The sequence below is a fragment of the Narcine bancroftii genome, chromosome 3 (genome assembly GCF_036971445.1).
Source record: "Narcine bancroftii isolate sNarBan1 chromosome 3, sNarBan1.hap1, whole genome shotgun sequence".
Lineage (NCBI taxonomy): Eukaryota > Metazoa > Chordata > Chondrichthyes > Torpediniformes > Narcinidae > Narcine > Narcine bancroftii.
This window is the reverse complement of record NC_091471.1, coordinates 308,774,335-308,790,800: the sequence shown is the minus strand read 5'-3', so window position 1 is coordinate 308,790,800 and position 16,466 is coordinate 308,774,335. Positions and strand designations below refer to the sequence as shown.

At 44.2% G+C, this 16,466-nt stretch overlaps 1 protein-coding gene across 9 annotated transcripts in view; it reads right to left on the bottom strand.

The window, feature by feature from the left end:
- The window catches only part of LOC138759048 (beta-1,3-galactosyl-O-glycosyl-glycoprotein beta-1,6-N-acetylglucosaminyltransferase-like), an 86,713-nt gene that overhangs the window by 38,773 nt on the left and 31,474 nt on the right, over window positions 1-16,466 (bottom strand). The gene's annotated exons all lie outside the window — the stretch shown is intronic.

Sequence of the window (16,466 nt, the reverse complement as noted above, 5' to 3'; positions counted from 1 at the left end):
CACTATTGTGGGGACACAGGGAAGAAATATGTGTTGGATCTAATTGGATTGCTCTTCTGAAGGACTGGCACAAATATAACAGCTTGAATTTCTTCTTTCCAGGTGAACTATTCTATGTTCCATCATATTAGTTACAAGACTGGCTGGGAGGCAAACGGTACACATTGGAATGAAAGAGCATGAGTATTCAACCCCTTTAGCCTGTTTTCTCATTCAGTCTGGCCAGGATTCATCTGTACATCAGCTCCCTTTTTGTTTTGATTAATATCTCTTGATACCCAAAGCTAATGAACATTTCAATCTCAGAGCTTTGACAATTTTAGTTGACTCTTTAGGACCCCAGATTTCCAGTTGCCTGACGAGAGACCACCTTGATTTCTAAGTGATTTACTTTGGGATTTTGAGAAGCAAGGTTTAATAACAAAGTGAAGGTATCTTATGCTTATCTGTCTGACAAGGGAATATGGATCATGTTTATTGCCCTAGTCTACAAGGATGAGAGGGATCGGTATGTTTTTCACAGCAATCTCCTTCACTGTGAAAGAAAATGGGAAGGGTATATCAGAGCAAGAGCCCTAGAGTTCTGAGGAGATTTGGCATGTTCTTGAATACTCTATCAAATGGTGCACTGTGGAAAGTATACCAACTGGTTGCATCATGGCATGGTTTGGTCATTCAATTCCCCGGTAATGCAGAAGGTTGCAAAAAGTAGCAAACATAGCCAGGTTCATCATGGTGTCTGATCTTCCATCCAGTGAAGACATCTATGTGAGCTCCTGCCTCAAAAGGCAGCCAACATCATAAAGGACCTCATCACCCTGGTCTTAACCTGTTATCACTCCTACCTTAAAAAAAAGCCTGGTCCTCGAGGTTCAAGAATATTTATTTTCCAACAGCTATCAGGGTCTTGAATGGATAAATGTAATGGATAAATATTGGGGGGGATTTGGTAAGATTAGTGGGTTACATACATACACATGTTTTAAAATAAATCTTATTTGAAAGACTGAAGAATTCATATTCAATAATATTGCAGGATCTCTGGAGAATGTGATGAACAATTCACAAGTAGGTGCTAATTGAAATGACATCATGAAATGAAAGACCATTGTTTGTAGGAGACAAACTGGCTTGTAAAAAGTACTTACAGTGTGCTCACAGAAAGGTCACACCTGGGTTTTGTTTATCTAAGACAACATCTTGAGCAAGGAGAAGAACTCCTGTTGTTTCCTGAAGAAGGTGGGGGTTTTGCAAGTGAGAGAGTCACATGGACTTTCTGGCAGTTGACAGTTGGAGAGAGAGAGAGAGAGAGAGAGAGAGAAGTTAACAAGCTCTCCCAGCTAGTGTGGGTGACACTGAAAGCAGCTGAACAGTGCAAGCCAGGAAGTTGGTGGAAACTGATGAAAAGCTCCAGAGCAGTGGATGGCTGGAAGTGCTATCTGTCTGATGTTTCTCTTGGAATAAGTGGAACAGAAAGGAACTCTGTGGTGGCCTGAAAGAAAGAGGTTACCATTTGGAAAACCCTGATGGGGCAAGTTTCATCAGCGAGACCTTGAGGTGACTAATGGTGGTACCTCAGTTGTGGAAATCCTGGAACAACAAATCTCTCTCTGCAAACCCTACAAGAACCTTCCTGAGCAGTAAACATTTACCTTGCAAGTACCAAAGCCTGGTGAACTTTATACGTATTAAATTCTGTGCACAGTATAAGAATTGTCTGCATCCAGAGAACTTGGAAGAAGGAGGTGTGATTGAACTGTGAACCAAAGAACTTTTCTTAAATTTACACACACATTACATACATGTGCGCTTAGAATTAGAAGGGGATTAATTTGGGTTAGTTAACCATTGAGATAAGTTAAAGTTTGATTCTATTTTCATGTTTAAAGTTGATTAAAAACAACTTTTGTTTAAGTAAATACTTGTCTTGGTGAATGTCTATTGCTGCTGGGTTTTTGGGTCTTTTGGGCTCCAAACAGTATCCAAATCTTAAAGAACTCCGACACCACAAATAGTGAATATTTATTATCTATCTATTTGTTATATTTATTTTCTCTTTCCATGTGGTAATTTCATGAGTACTATTGCAGTTGTTCTTTTAGGAAGCATCTGTTAAGCTGCAGTGAGGAATAATTTCAGTACATTTGTGTTGGAGTATGACAATAATTTCATTACTATTATAACATGCCTCCTTTTTCTTGCTCAGAACTTCAATATCTCTGGTCATTGACAGTTACCAACTTTGCCTTCACTCTACCACAAATGTACTACTTCTCTTTTTCTTTCAAAACCTTTCCACTCGTTGGATGTCCTTTAACCTGAAAACAGCCTCTTCCAATCAATCTTTGAAAGTTTCTGCCCATTGCCATGAAAATGAGCCTTATCCCAATTTCAGATTGGAACTTGTGGACTCGAATTACCTTTCACCATAACTATTTTGAATTTAGCTGAGTGATTGTCACCCTCAATGAATCACTCCAGCCTGTATGCTGTACACTTTGCAGTTTATACAGTACTAAAGAACAAATGGAATTCATTAAAAGATAATGTCAGATATTTCAATTGCAGTAAAAGAAATCACAGTACTCTTAATATGGCCCATGAAATGGACCACTGGGAGTATCAAAGTCTTCTGCTTTGTTAGAATCTAATTTCCCACGGTCTTCTTTTACAGTGTATAAGAGTTTTATCGTAAGACTTAAAATCTGCTGGGACTGAAATTCAAAAAACTAATTACTTCAAGTCCTGAATGAACATTGGTGAAGGCTCTCAGCTCACCTCCCTTGGTTGATCTTGAACAGAGGTGCCCTTTTAAAAATTTGGATTAAATTGTCTTATGTTTCCTGGAAGTGATAATAGCTGCATCCATCTCGAGTTTACTGCTTCTCTTGGAATTTCAAATGTTAGGCGGACAACAAGCTGATCAAGTTTCTGTGGAGCACTGTCCTTTTGGAGGAGAACCTCCAGGGATACGAGGCTGATCACATCCTTTCATTTTTGCCAGTCTTCTTTGTTTTATACAAGTATAAGAAAACCACTAAAGTGTATCTATCTGATTGGCAGTCTCAGTGAAATCAGTCATTGAGGTACAGTGCACCTGGTTTGATCTTCTGTCTTGCCAGAAAGACCATTTCCCCTAGTTCAACAAATGCTGTTTTATCATTCTCCTTCACAACTCTACTTCAGTAAGTAAGAATTCTTCCCTTCTCCCCAGTGTGCAGATTTCAGATTTATTGTCAGAGTACATACATGACATCACATACAACCCTGAGATTCTTTTTCCTGCGGGCCAGGCAGAATTGCCACTTAGGTAGTGCAAAAAAACTGTACACAGTGCATACCTGCAACAAATAAAGAAATGCAAATAAACTGACAAACACAGAAAGATACAAAAATCAATAAAGTGCACAAGTCAGAGTCCTTAAATGGTCCCTGATTGAGTTTGTCGTTGAGGAGTCTGATGGTGGAAGGGTAACAGCTATTCCTGAATCTGGTGGTGCAAGTCTTGTGGCCCCTGTACTCAGCCTGTGCTGGGTGGTGTGGATTCTCAATGATTGCTGCTGCTCTCTGACGGCAGAGTTCCCTGGAGATGTTCTCGATGGTGAGGAGGGCTTTGCCTGTGATGTCCTGGGCTGTGTCCACTACCTTTTGCAGGGCCTTTCACCTAGTCAAGTGCCCCTCTCTTCACCACTCATGCCATTACCTCTCCAAGCCATTTCCTTGGTTATTCACCCAGCCCTTTGTGTTTCCTACTTCAGTATTTCACTCAGCTGAAATACTGCTCACACTACTGGCACAGGTGGCCTTAAAATTTATGTTGGAATATTCATCATCGATAAAGTGAGGACACGTTAAGGGAGGTGGACAAGATCTTTCCTGTTGGAGGTGAATTATCAGTCCCTGTGTGGCATACGTGAAACTCGCTGTTTATTAATCTTGATGAAGGGTTCCAACTCAAAATGGTGGCTGACCATTTCTACCCATGGATGCTGTCTGACCTGCTGAGTTCCTTCAGGAGTTCATTTCCCAAGAATTCTACACCTAGAGTTTTTGTATTTCTCTAATTAGTCTGTTCATGTGGAATTGAACTATTTTGTTACCTTAGGAGTTTTGAATGGAACTAGGGACTTGGAGTTGAATGCTCTATCTGGATTTACCTTGCCCTTTGAGTGAGAGATATCTGCCTATTTTTACATATTCTCAGACGGATGCTGGTCTTGTAGCTGAACTGAAACAATTTGGCTGGAGGTGCTGCCATTTCCACAACTCAAGTTCTATTATTCATTATCCAATCGTCAGCAAACACTCAATTTCTGGCCTTAGGTTGGTTGGGTTTTCTCCGAATATTCTGGTTTCCTCCCACCCTACAAAACATATGGAACTTGTAGGTTAATTGGGGTACTTGGGCAGCATAGTGCCTGTTACTGTGCTTTATGATCTACATTATTTTTAAATCCATAAAGCAGGTGTAAAAGGCTGGGCCAGGACATGACCCTGGGGAACAGCTGGATTATTCTCCTCCCAATCACCAAAACTAACTCCAGTAATGCTGGCAATGACTCCAACCAAGATAATATTTCCCCCTTGAATCCCACTGGTGCTAATTTTACCAGTGCTCCTTGCTGCCAAAGAGTCAAATGCCATCAAGAACAATTTCCTTCATGCCATCCGCAGACGTCAGCTCCATTGCCTATCATTGGGCCAAAGCTACAATGAGATCTGGAATGAAGTGTTACAATGAAGAAAGCCTCTACTTCCTCAGGAGGAGCTAGTGGAGTTGTTCAAGTGAAGGGCCGACATGGCCTGTTTCCGTGCTGTAAATGGTTATATGGTTATAATAAGAATTCTAATAGAGCAATGGGGAAGATGGCCTTGGTGAATGTGGTTTGAAAGTACACCACAAATTTGGAGTATTTTGTGCAGTTTTATTCACTTAAAAATATATCAATAAGATTGAAAGAGTCCAGAGAACATTGACGAGGATATTTCCCAGTCTTCAGGAACTGAATTACAGGGAAAGGGTAAACAGGTTAGGACTTTATTCTCTGAAGCGAAGAAGAATGAGGGGAGATTTGATAGAGGTGTTTAAAATTATGGGGATAGAGAGAGTAAATATAGGTCGGCTTTTTCCACTGAGGGTAGGTGAGATACAAACCAGAGGACATGGGTTAAGGGTGAAAGGGGAAAGATTTAGGGGGAACATTAGGGAGTACTTTTTCAGAAAGAGATTGTCGAAGCATCTCCACTGTGAACTAAGGGGAAAGTTTGCCAGAAATCCCACTAGCATCTTGGAGAACTCATCCTCCGAGCTATGAATGAGTTGCCAGCTGAAGTGGTGAATGTGGACTCCATTTTAATTGTCAAGAAGAATTTGAGCAGGAGCGTCGACTTTAGGGAATCAAGGGTTATGGCCAGGGTGTAGGTCAGTGGGACTAGGGTGTAGGTCAGTGGGACTAGGGTGTAGGTCAGTGGGTCTAGGGTGTAGGTCAGTGGGACCAAGGTGTAGGTCAGTGGGACTAGGGTGTAGGTCAGTGGGTCCAGGGTGTAGGTCAGTGGGACTAGGGTGTAGGTCAGTGGTACTAGGGTGTAGGTCAGTGGGACTAGGGTGTTGGTCAGTGGGACTAGGGTGTAGGTCAGTGGGACTAGGGTGTAGGTCAGTGGGACTAGGGTGTAGGTCAGTGAGACTAGGGTGTAGGTCAGTGAGACTAGGGTGTAGGTCAGTGGGAGTAGGGTGTAGGTCAGTGGGACTAGGGTGTTGGTCAGTGAGACTAGGGTGTAGGTCAGTGGGAGTAGGGTGTAGGTCAGTGGGACTAGGGTGTAGGTCAGTGGGACTAGGGTGTAGGTCAGTGGGACTAGGGTGTTGGTCAGTGGGACCAAATTTTAGGTCAGTGGGACTAGGGTGTAGGTCAGTGGGACTAGGGTGTAGGTCAGTGGGACTAGGGTGTAGGTCAGTGGGACTAGGGTGTCTGTCAGTGAGACTAGGGTGTAGGTCAGTGGGAGTAGGGTGTAGGTCAGTGGGACTAGGGTGTAGGTCAGTGGGACTAGGGTGTAGGTCAGTGGGACTAGGGTGTTGGTCAGTGGGACTAGGGTGTAGGTCAGTGGGACTAGGGTGTCGGTCAGTGAGACTAGGGTGTAGGTCAGTGGGAGTAGGGTGTAGGTCAGTGGGACCAGGGTGTAGGTCAGTGAGACTAGGGTGTAGGTCAGTGGGACTAGGGTGTAGGTCAGTGGGAGTAGGGTGTAGGTCAGTGGGACTAGGGTGTAGGTCAGTGGGACTAGGGTGTAGGTCAGTGGGACTAGGGTGTTGGTCAGTGGGACTAGGGTGTTGGTCAGTGGGACTAGGGTGTAGGTCAGTGGGACTAGGGTGTAGGTCAGTGGGACTAGGGTGTAGGTCAGTGGAACTAGGGTGTCTGTCAGTGGGACCAGGGTGTAGGTCAGTGGGAGTAGGGTGTAGGTCAGTGGGACCAGGGTGTAGGTCAGTGGGACTAGGGTGTAGGTCAGTGGGACTAGGGTGTTGGTCAGTGGGACTAGGGTGTAGGTCAGTGGGACTAGGGTGTCGGTCAGTGAGACTAGGGTGTAGGTCAGTGGGAGTAGGGTGTATGTCAGTGGGACCAGGGTGTAGGTCAGTGGGACTAGGGGACTAGGGGACTAGGGTGTAGGTCAGTGGGACTAGGGGACTAGGGTGTAGGTCAGTGGGACCAGGGTGTAGGTCAGTGGGACCAGGGTGTAGGTCAGTGGGACCAGGGTGTAGGTCAGTGGGACTAGGGTGTAGGTCAGTGGGACTAGGGTGTAGGTCAGTGGGACTAGGGTGTAGGTCAGTGGGACTAGGGTGAGGGTCAGTGGGACCAGGGTGTAGGTCAGTGTGACTAGCTCAGTGCAAACTAGAAGGGCCAAAGGGTCTGTTTCAGTACTGTATTGTTCCTTGGTTCTATGATTTTATCTGTCAACATTTTGTTGATGATGGAGAGGAGACTGGGAATTTGGTGGTCTATCTGGATTTGCCTTTCTTTTTGAGCGAGAGATGCCATTTTTATATATTCTCAGGTGGATGTTCATCTTTTAAATTTAACATTAAAAAAATTAAATTATTTTCCATGGTTCCTTGCCGTCCAATTTATATCCAACTGACCTACAACCCCTGGTACATTTCAAACCAAAAAACCAGTGCCCCTGGGGAAAGCCCGCACAGACACAGGGAGAATGTTCAAACTCCATACAGACAGCGTGGGATTTGAACCCCGGTCACAATCGCTGGTGCTGTAAAGGCATTGTGCTAACTGCCATGCCAACCGTGCTGTCTTGTAGTGGAACTTGGACAGGTTGGCTGGAGGTGCTGCCAGTTCTGCACTGCAAGTCTTCACTCTCTCTTACTCAGTATTAGGTTCCAGAGTCTTTCCTGTATCCAGTTAACTCACTTGTTTCACAATATCATGTGAAGTAAGTCTGATTGGCTTCAGGAATAATGTGGAGCTCAGAAGAAGGCTAGGAGAATTATCTGCTTGGTACATCCAGTTAAGGATGGCTGTGAATGATTCATGCTCACTTTTACACAGCCATCACCTAGATTGGGAGTGCTCACAGTACCCTTCCCTACTATTGACCATGAAGATTCCTGATGCTTAGATTCTGTACTGCACTGGATAACACAGTTACCCTCCAACCTGTCAATCTTACCTAATTACTTCTTTGCTCCTTCTTTCATATTCTGAACATGGGCAGAAACATGAAGGTAAATTACATTAAAGATCACATAAGGTCATATTTTGGAACTAAAGTTAAGGCAGGGAATTTTATTTTCATTATTGAAATTAAGATCTGTGAAAGAGTCGATGAACTATTCATGAGACAATGGCCATGTTTAATTGGAAAGCGATGGTCACTATCAACCCCTCTTGTCCCAAAGAATCACCTCTGATGCAAAGCAACAAGCCTTGCATTGGATTTGTTGAGGGCTGGGTCAACACTGATTGCATCCATCCAGTCCATCAGTCATGACAACCTGGGGACTGAATTTAAATCTAAAACACAAAACTGTGCAGGGAGTAGAGGGATATGTTTCCTGTGGAAGCCATAGAGTTTTAGTTTAACTGTGTTTGGTGCAGACAAGTGGGCCAAAGGACCCTTTCAAGTGCTGTCATGTTCCATGTTCTATACATGACAGCTATTGTCTGGTTCCCCAAGCAAGCCTTTCAAGTGCATCCACAGGACTGATTTACTGCATCTGGTGCTCCCTCTGTGGCCTTCTCTACACTGGAGTGACTGGGCACAAATTGGGAGACCACTATAGGTACCGAGATCTTCCAGTAGTCAATTATTTCAGTTCTGTGTCACTCTCCCACACTCACATGTCTGTCCATGGCCTTATGCAATGTCCCACCAAGACAACCCGCAAATTGAAGGAACAACACCTGACTTTCCATCTGGGCACTCTCCAACCTGACATCGACTTTTCCGGTTTCTGCTAACCTGCTTTCCTCATTCCCCTCCCTCCTTCCCTTCCCCTTTCTAATTATCCTGCCTCCCTTCACCCAGCCATCCCTCCTCCCCTTGATCTCTGCTGTCCCCTCCCTCCCTTCTCCACCTATCATCTCCTGCCTTGCAACCACCCCTTCGCCCCTCCCGACTCTTTTGTTCGGACATCTTCCGACATTTTCCCACACCTTGATGAAGAATTCAAGCCTGAAGCATCAGTTATGTATTTTTACCTTTGCTATATAAAGGACACTGATGGACCAACCTGCTGAGTTTCTCCAGCTTTGTGTGTTTTTACTGCAAACTCTCAGCTGGGCCACTAGATGGAGTGCTTTTCTGATGTTGGCAGATTCTATGGAGAAGATCTATTAGGGAGGCAGACTAAAAGAGTTTGGAGCCTTGGTTGTTAGCTGTATAATTTCTAGTTCATAAAACAGTGATATGATGTACAATTAACATTATGGCAATCTAATCCCGATTTTACACTGTTTCTCATGGGAAAACTCACAGCTCAGTGGGAGCTGTGAAACAGTAAATGAAAACAGGCCCGAGAGGAGGAATTTAAGCAGGCTCATGCTCGGGGATATCTGAATCTAGTCCCACAGATCACTTAGTATGCTTATGAATGATACGAAGGTTGGAGGAGTTGTGGATGGAGCTGAAGGTTGTCGTAGGTTACAAAAGGATATAGATAGGATGCAGAATTGGACAGAACAGTGGCAGATGGAGTTCGATCCAGATAAATATGAGGTGATGCATTTTTGCAGCGTGACCTTGGGGTCCAAATCCATACATCTCTCAAGGGTTCCTTGCAGGTTAACGGGATGTTAGGCTTCAAGAGATGAGATGTCATGCTGTAACTCTACAAATCTCTGGTGAGACCACACCACACTCTTCAGTTCTAGTCACCTTATTACAGGAAGGATGTGGAAGGTATGGAGAGGGTACAGAGGAGATTTATCAGGGTGTTTCCTGGATTGGAAAATAAATCTTATGAGGCAAAGTTATCAGAGGTGGGATTTTTCTCTTTGGAGCGAAGAACGATGAGAGGAGACTTAATTGAAGACTACAAGATTATGAGAGGCATAGATAGGGTGGACAGCCAGTGTCTTTTTCCCAGGGCGGGAGTAGCAAACACCAAGGGACATCTTTACAAAGTGGAGGGAGGGACGTTTAGGGGAGACATCAGGGGTAAGTCTTTTTATACAGAGAGTTGTGGGGCCTGGAATACCTTGCCGAGGTGGTGGTGGAGGCTGGAACATTAGGGGCATTTAAAAGACAGGCACATGGATGGAAGAAAAATAGAGGGTTAGGAAGGGTTTAGATTTTTTTTTGGTAGGTATAGGTCAGCACAACATTGAGGGCTGAAGGGCCCATATTCTGCTGTTCAATGTACTATTCCCTAAACATGGCAATCCTTGAAGCCAGAAAATTCATTCTTGTTTCTCCTTATGCCTCAGGGCCATTCTTAACACTGATATTTTTATGAATAGGGAATGAAGAAAAGGTTTGGTGGTGCTAATATAGGTGATGTCAAACATAAATCTATCTTGCAAATGGAAATTTTGTATCTTAAGATGTAATTGTTATAGAGCCAGAGAGCACAGAAATGGACCCTTCTACCTAACTTGTCCATATTGATCAAATTCCCATCTCAACTAGCCCTACTTGGCTACCAACTCAGCTTTTCTCTTTTTACCCTCCAACCCCGCATCCACCAATATCCTCTTGCCTGTCGGCCTGTGCTCCTCCCCTGCCCCTTTTACCCTTCTTTCCTCTTCTTTTCCCCTCCCCCTCCTTTTTGTTCTGCTTTTTGCTCATTCTTTGACTAAGGTCCTCAATATTGGTTACTCTTTGCTTCCATACAGATGCTCCATGACTTGCTGAGTTTCCCCACCACTTTTGCATGTTGCACTCCTCGATTTTATATGTGACTTCCTTACTTTTATATTCAGTTGCCTTGCCCACAGCAGGCCTTCCTTACCTCCCCATCTACCTGTGTGGACACCTGCACAATGAAGCAGGTTTTTTGCAAACATCAAGTGATTAAGGGGTGCATTGGGTGGAAGGAGCTGAGTTATGTACGGCTTACTGAAGCAGGCTAGATTGACCACCCCCTCTTCAATGTTCCAATGACTGATTCACTCAGCTGATGTCCAGGATGAGTGTGGAATAAGGTGCAGTATCCTTTCACCGCGTGGAGAAGAAAAGAGCTATGTTTGCTAACAATTTTGACTGATATCCCAGAAGGCATCTGGGCCAATAAGCACCATCTGGAAAGGATGAACCTGCGACTCTAAAAGCCTTCTGATGTGTGTTCAACCACTTCCTTGCTGACCTAGTCAGAGCAATATTAATATATAATAACCTTGGAGTCCCGGATCTCTGCTCTATTAACGATCATATTTCACCCATGTCATGCGGGGGCAGAGCTTTTTACAGTTCTGGGATGCATTCCAATTGATTCAAATCTTGAGGTCCAAGGTGATGTAAAACTGAATTCCGAGTTACATTCTTAGAGATCCTCGCCTGAAGCTCCACTGTGGCCCATAGCATGGCCAATGGTTCTTGCCCACTTGCTCCATGCAGAATACATTTGGCAATCACTTGTGGCTTGGCAAAAGATTCTGAAACATGGAAACTTCTGGCCACTTATTTCCTTCAAGGTGGACCATGCCAAATTTGACTTTAAAGTCTCAGTTGGCAAGTGTGGTGCCTGGTGTGTTACAGAGTGGTTCTGGGTGCAGATCCTGCTCTTTGCTGGGGGAAAGGCTGGGACTGCTACATAAACCATGGGAAAAGAACCATGGGCTGCTGCACTTCGTCATGATATGAGCAAGACAAGGGAGACAGCATCATGCTCGGTCGTAAAGACTTTCCCTCAGTCATCAAGTAACCAGCTGCCATTCCGAGTGCTCTGTGGTGGGGCAGAAATACCAATCCATCCTGACATATTTCCGACATCATGGATCTAGGCCCATTTCCTGAGGAAACCCCAAAGCAGTCACTCGGTCTGTGTTGGAACACACACCAGAAAAGACGCCATAACTTATTGCATTAAATGTAGGAAGGTACTTTAATATTCTGACATTTATGTTCAATATCCCACCTGGCATAAAATCACGGAAGTGACCTCAGCCTGTAGGCTGAATGGGACACATCCAATTTTCCACTCCCACTTGCCAAGGTTGGACAGGTGCATGGAAGTACAGGGAGCAGGAGTTGGCCATCTGGTCCATCATGCCTGCTCCACTATTCAACAAGGTCATAGCTCATGTAGCTGTGAACTCGGCTCCACTTCCCTGCCTTTTCCCCATAACTCTTAATTCCACTTCCATGCAAAAATCTATCTGGGCCTTAAATATATTTAACCAAGCAGCCTCTACTGCTTCTCTGGGCAGAAAATTCCACAGAATGGCTTCGCTCCGGAAAAGCAGTCCCTCCTCATCTCTGTCTTAAATCTATTCCCCTCAATCTCACCTCCCAGTGGAAACAACTTCCCTCCATCTTATAATTTTATATTTCTCTAAGATCCTATGTCATTCTTCTGAATTCCAATGAGCTAGTCCCAGGCATCTCAATCTCTCCTCATCATCTAATCCCTTTATCTCTGGAATCAGGCTGGTGAACCTTCTCTGCACCACCTCAAAAGTCAGTATATATTTTCTCAAGTAAGGAGACGAGAAATGCATTCACTACTCCAGTTGCAGCCTCACCAGTACCCTGTACACTTGCAGCAAGACCTCCCTGCTCTTAAATTCAATTCTACTGGCAATGAAGAACAACATTCCATTTCGCTTCTTGATATCCTGTTACAATGCTGTTACAGTGCCAGCGAATGAGACCACTGTCTGTAAGGTGTTTGTACGTTCTCCCTGTATCTGTCTGGGTTTTCCCCAGGTGCTCCAGTTTCCCCCCCACCCTTCAAAACATACCAGGAGCTGTAGGTTAATAGTATGTAATTGGGCAGCATGGGCTTGTGGACCAGAAGGGCCTGTTACTATGCTGTAAATTTAAATTTGCAAAAAAAAAAATCTGATCTTTTATTTTTCCTTGCAATGGATGACCTTGCCTGGCAAATAGGCTTCTTGTTGACTGGGTTCACAAGTAAATACCAATCACTTGAGTGAGAAGTTCAAAAGCAGCCAACCTGCAACTTTAGGTGGGGAGGTTATAGGAAGGACCATGAGAAGTTTCCATGCCTCTCACTCACTGTATCCCCAGAGGAATCCACACTGGAACACATACACAACAGACCAACCAATCTTATTTAAACACAACTGCACATGAGCAAAGTGCTATGCTTATGTGTCCCTAGATGCTTTATATAATTTCTTTCTCCATCTCTAAATAAAGCTGAATGCCTATTATACATATATCCACACACTTGTTCTTGCGGCTGTGCCAACTGCCAGCCTTGAGCCCCATTCACTGAAGGTGCCACTGCTTGACTCCTTCTCATCCCAGTCAATTTTCCTTCAACATTTTCTGAAGGCAATGTCACTTCCTGGGGTACAAATTCTGCAATTTCCAACTGTTCGTATTGACCAGCTTTGGGAGTGAGGCTTACATTTCTTTTGCTATCGGGGCCCGATAGGTGAGATATACGTTGGAAGGCCAGTCATTGAAATTGGGTGAAAGATCATTGACTTTATGCCCACTCCAAAGAGGTGGTTATTTAGCATTTAAGTACACAAAAACATTAGAAATGGAAGCAAGAGTAAGCCACTCAGTCCTCATTCCTTAAATAAAATCATGGCTGGCCATTTACGTCAGAGCCAATTCTCTGCATCAAGTTTGAAAACCACTGTTTTAATCGCCCCTAATTGACTCTTTATGTGCACAGTTTCTTAACTCCAAAGGAAATGGGCCAATGACAATTTTTCTCAACCTAAATATTTCAACAACAATTGGGTCTAGAGCAGTGATTCTCAACCTTCCTTTCCCACCCACACACCACCTTAGGCAATCCCTTACTAATGACAGAGCACCGATGGCATAGGGATTCCTTAAAATGGTATATGAGTGGAAAGTAAAAGGTTGAGAACAACTGAGCTCGTATTTGTTGCTTTATTTTTATCAAATGGCTAATACCTGGTCCTTAGAATTGTATTAGTAATAAAATCTTTTGAAATGCCTGCAGGACATTTGACCACATTCCAGCTGGGCCTTTGGTATTAACCGTGACGTGCAGACGTCAGTTTAACAGGGCCAGTCTCAGAATGCCCACGTGAGTCATTGCACATGACTAATCCATGACTTTTTGGAACAAACTCAAAGGCAGGACAGGACCTCCGGCTGGCTGCCCAACAGCTGCCAGTTAGAACCTGAAATTGTGCACTTTTGTTTTAATTTTTCCCACAGACAAATCAGACTTTGCCTTGGTAACCCGCTCACCTCCCTAATCTCTCTTTTTTTATAAATATTACAAAAATAATCAATGATTTTGCTTCGTTGACACCTCGCACGCCACCTCTTTTTTTTCTCACACTTTCCTCTAAAATTGATATTTCTCATTGAGTTCCAGCTAGAAGATCACCAAAATAAACTTTAACGTTTGTAAGTTTAATTTTCAAAAAATATACAACTAATAGACATCTTTCTTTACATTCATCCAACTACAAGATCAGTAAGGTTACTCCCATCAGGAAAGAGATACAGGAGTATCAGAGGCAGTTTTCCCACCTACTACCTCCCCCCTGTGGGCCTGTGCTCCTCCTCCTGCTCCTCCTCCCTACCATTTTGTTCAGGCACCTGCCTACATTTTGCTCCTACCTTGATGAAGGGCTCAAGCCTGAAACGCTGGTTCTGTATCTTTATCTTTGCTATATAAAGTACGCTGTTTGACCAGCTGAGTTTCTCAAACAGTGTGTTTTTACTTCAAACACGGTGTCTGCACTTTCGTTATTTATTGGTATCAGAGCCCAAACCACCAGACTGAGAAACAGCTTCTTCTCACAAGCAGTGAGATTGCCGAATAACTGATGAACTGCTCATATAAACCCTCCATAACTTCAATTGTATTTAACAGTAATATTTATTTCTTTTAATATTTGTATATTAGTACTATTCATATGTATCATTTGCCTGTACGTGTGTTATGTCTGTATGTGTGTTTGCAGTGGGTTGCACTGAGGACCGGAGAATGCTGTTTCGTCGGGTTGTACTTGTACAATCGGATGTTAAATAAACTTTATCTTGAACAATACGTATTCTTACAAAGCGCCAATTCCAATCTTTCCTCTTTAAACAATGTACCCACGAAGTGTATAAAACACCTCACAGAGGTTCTACACGGGACCCAGCCCCTCAGAGTACTGTGGTGGCAGAAGCCTGGTCTGTGATTCCCTCTCACAGAAACGTTGCAGTAGCTGCATCAAGCTTCAGTACATCCAATAGCATTTACTGTCTACATGGACATCTATAGTGCAGTCCAAATCAATGGTTGGGAAACAGATAGCTTCTCCATCAAGTCTGGAGTCAGGCAGAGTTGCCTGCTCTCTCCAGTTTTATTTGTGTGCTGCAATGATCCCTTTGCTGAACCTACCAGGAAGGTCAAGGGGATAAGGGAATGACGATGCCAGGCAGTAGAAGCACTCAAGTCAAAGCCTCTCTGTACATGGACAACATTGCTGCCTTCTGTTCAGACAGAATCAGAATCAGAATTTATTGTCATGGACATGACATGAAATTTCTTGTTTTGCGGCAACATTACAGTGCAAACATTTATATGAGCCAGATAAAAATAAATAAATAAAAATAGTGCAAAGTTAGGTAGTGGTTCATTGTTCATTCAGAAATCTGATGGCAGAAGCTGACCTTGTGGTGCTGAGTGCTCGGCTTATGATAGGTCCTCAGACTGGTCAGCATCTGCGGCCAGTCTGAGTCTTTATGGGGTGCGAGGGTAAACGGGAAGAAGAGTGAGGCAATGCTCTTTGGTAACTTCTGACTGGACTGCCTTCACCTTTACAGTCAGATCTGACTACCTGAAGGTGTTGGGGATTTGCTTTGGAGAGGAAACAAAAATTGGCTGGAGCAGATTGCAAAGGTCTTCTTATGGTGGTCTGTGACACTCTGCAAGTGAACTTCCTTGCGACTACACTCTAGAAATAGGGTCTGTGGTATGACACTCCACAGTAACAGGGAAGAACCTGGTCATCAGATGCGAGGTGCTTTCAGTACTGCTGTACGTGTGGCAAGAGTGGCCCATCCTCCGCACCTCCCTCCCGGTGGTCACCATAGCAGTTTTCCGGTTCATAAGGGGATCCAAAGTGGAAAGAATCTGAAGGGTCACAATGTAAAGGTTGTCAGACAATGGGGGCAAGGGTGTACCTGATGTGATTTTCATCCCGATTTTCACCTTTATGTGTGGCTGCATCAGGCTGTGCGTGGAAACAAAGTATGAGGGCCACTGAGGTTCACCCTGTCCCTTGTATAGCAAAGGATGAGCCCAGCCCTGGTGAGGTGCAATGTCCCAGTCAGTTGGACTTTACCACATCACCTATCCTTTGCAGAAAAGTTTTTCCACACCAACACTTTTGACCACAAGTTCATCAGGCAGTGGTCAGCACGAAATATCCTGCACCTCCTCTCCGTCCACAACAAAAGTGACCTCCCCGTAGTCAACCATTTCAATTCTGAGTCACTCTATCAAGCTCACATATCTGCCCATGGCCTTTCACACTACCCCACCCTGACCACCTGCAGATTGGAGGAACACAGCTTCATTTTTTGTCTGGGCACCCTCCAATCACAGGGCATGAACATTGAGTTCTCTGCATTCCACTAATAAGCTTGCTTCTTTCCCCCCTCCCTCCCAAATAGTTATTCCTGTTCCTACTTCCTTTCTCTCTCCACCTCCCCTCTCCTGCAGTGCCCCCCTCTACCTATCATCTCCCACCCTCACACCCCCCTCCCCCTTCCTCATTTTGTTCGACATCTCTCATGTTCCCCCACACCTTGATGAAGGGCTCAAGCCCGAAACGTTGGAGATGCAA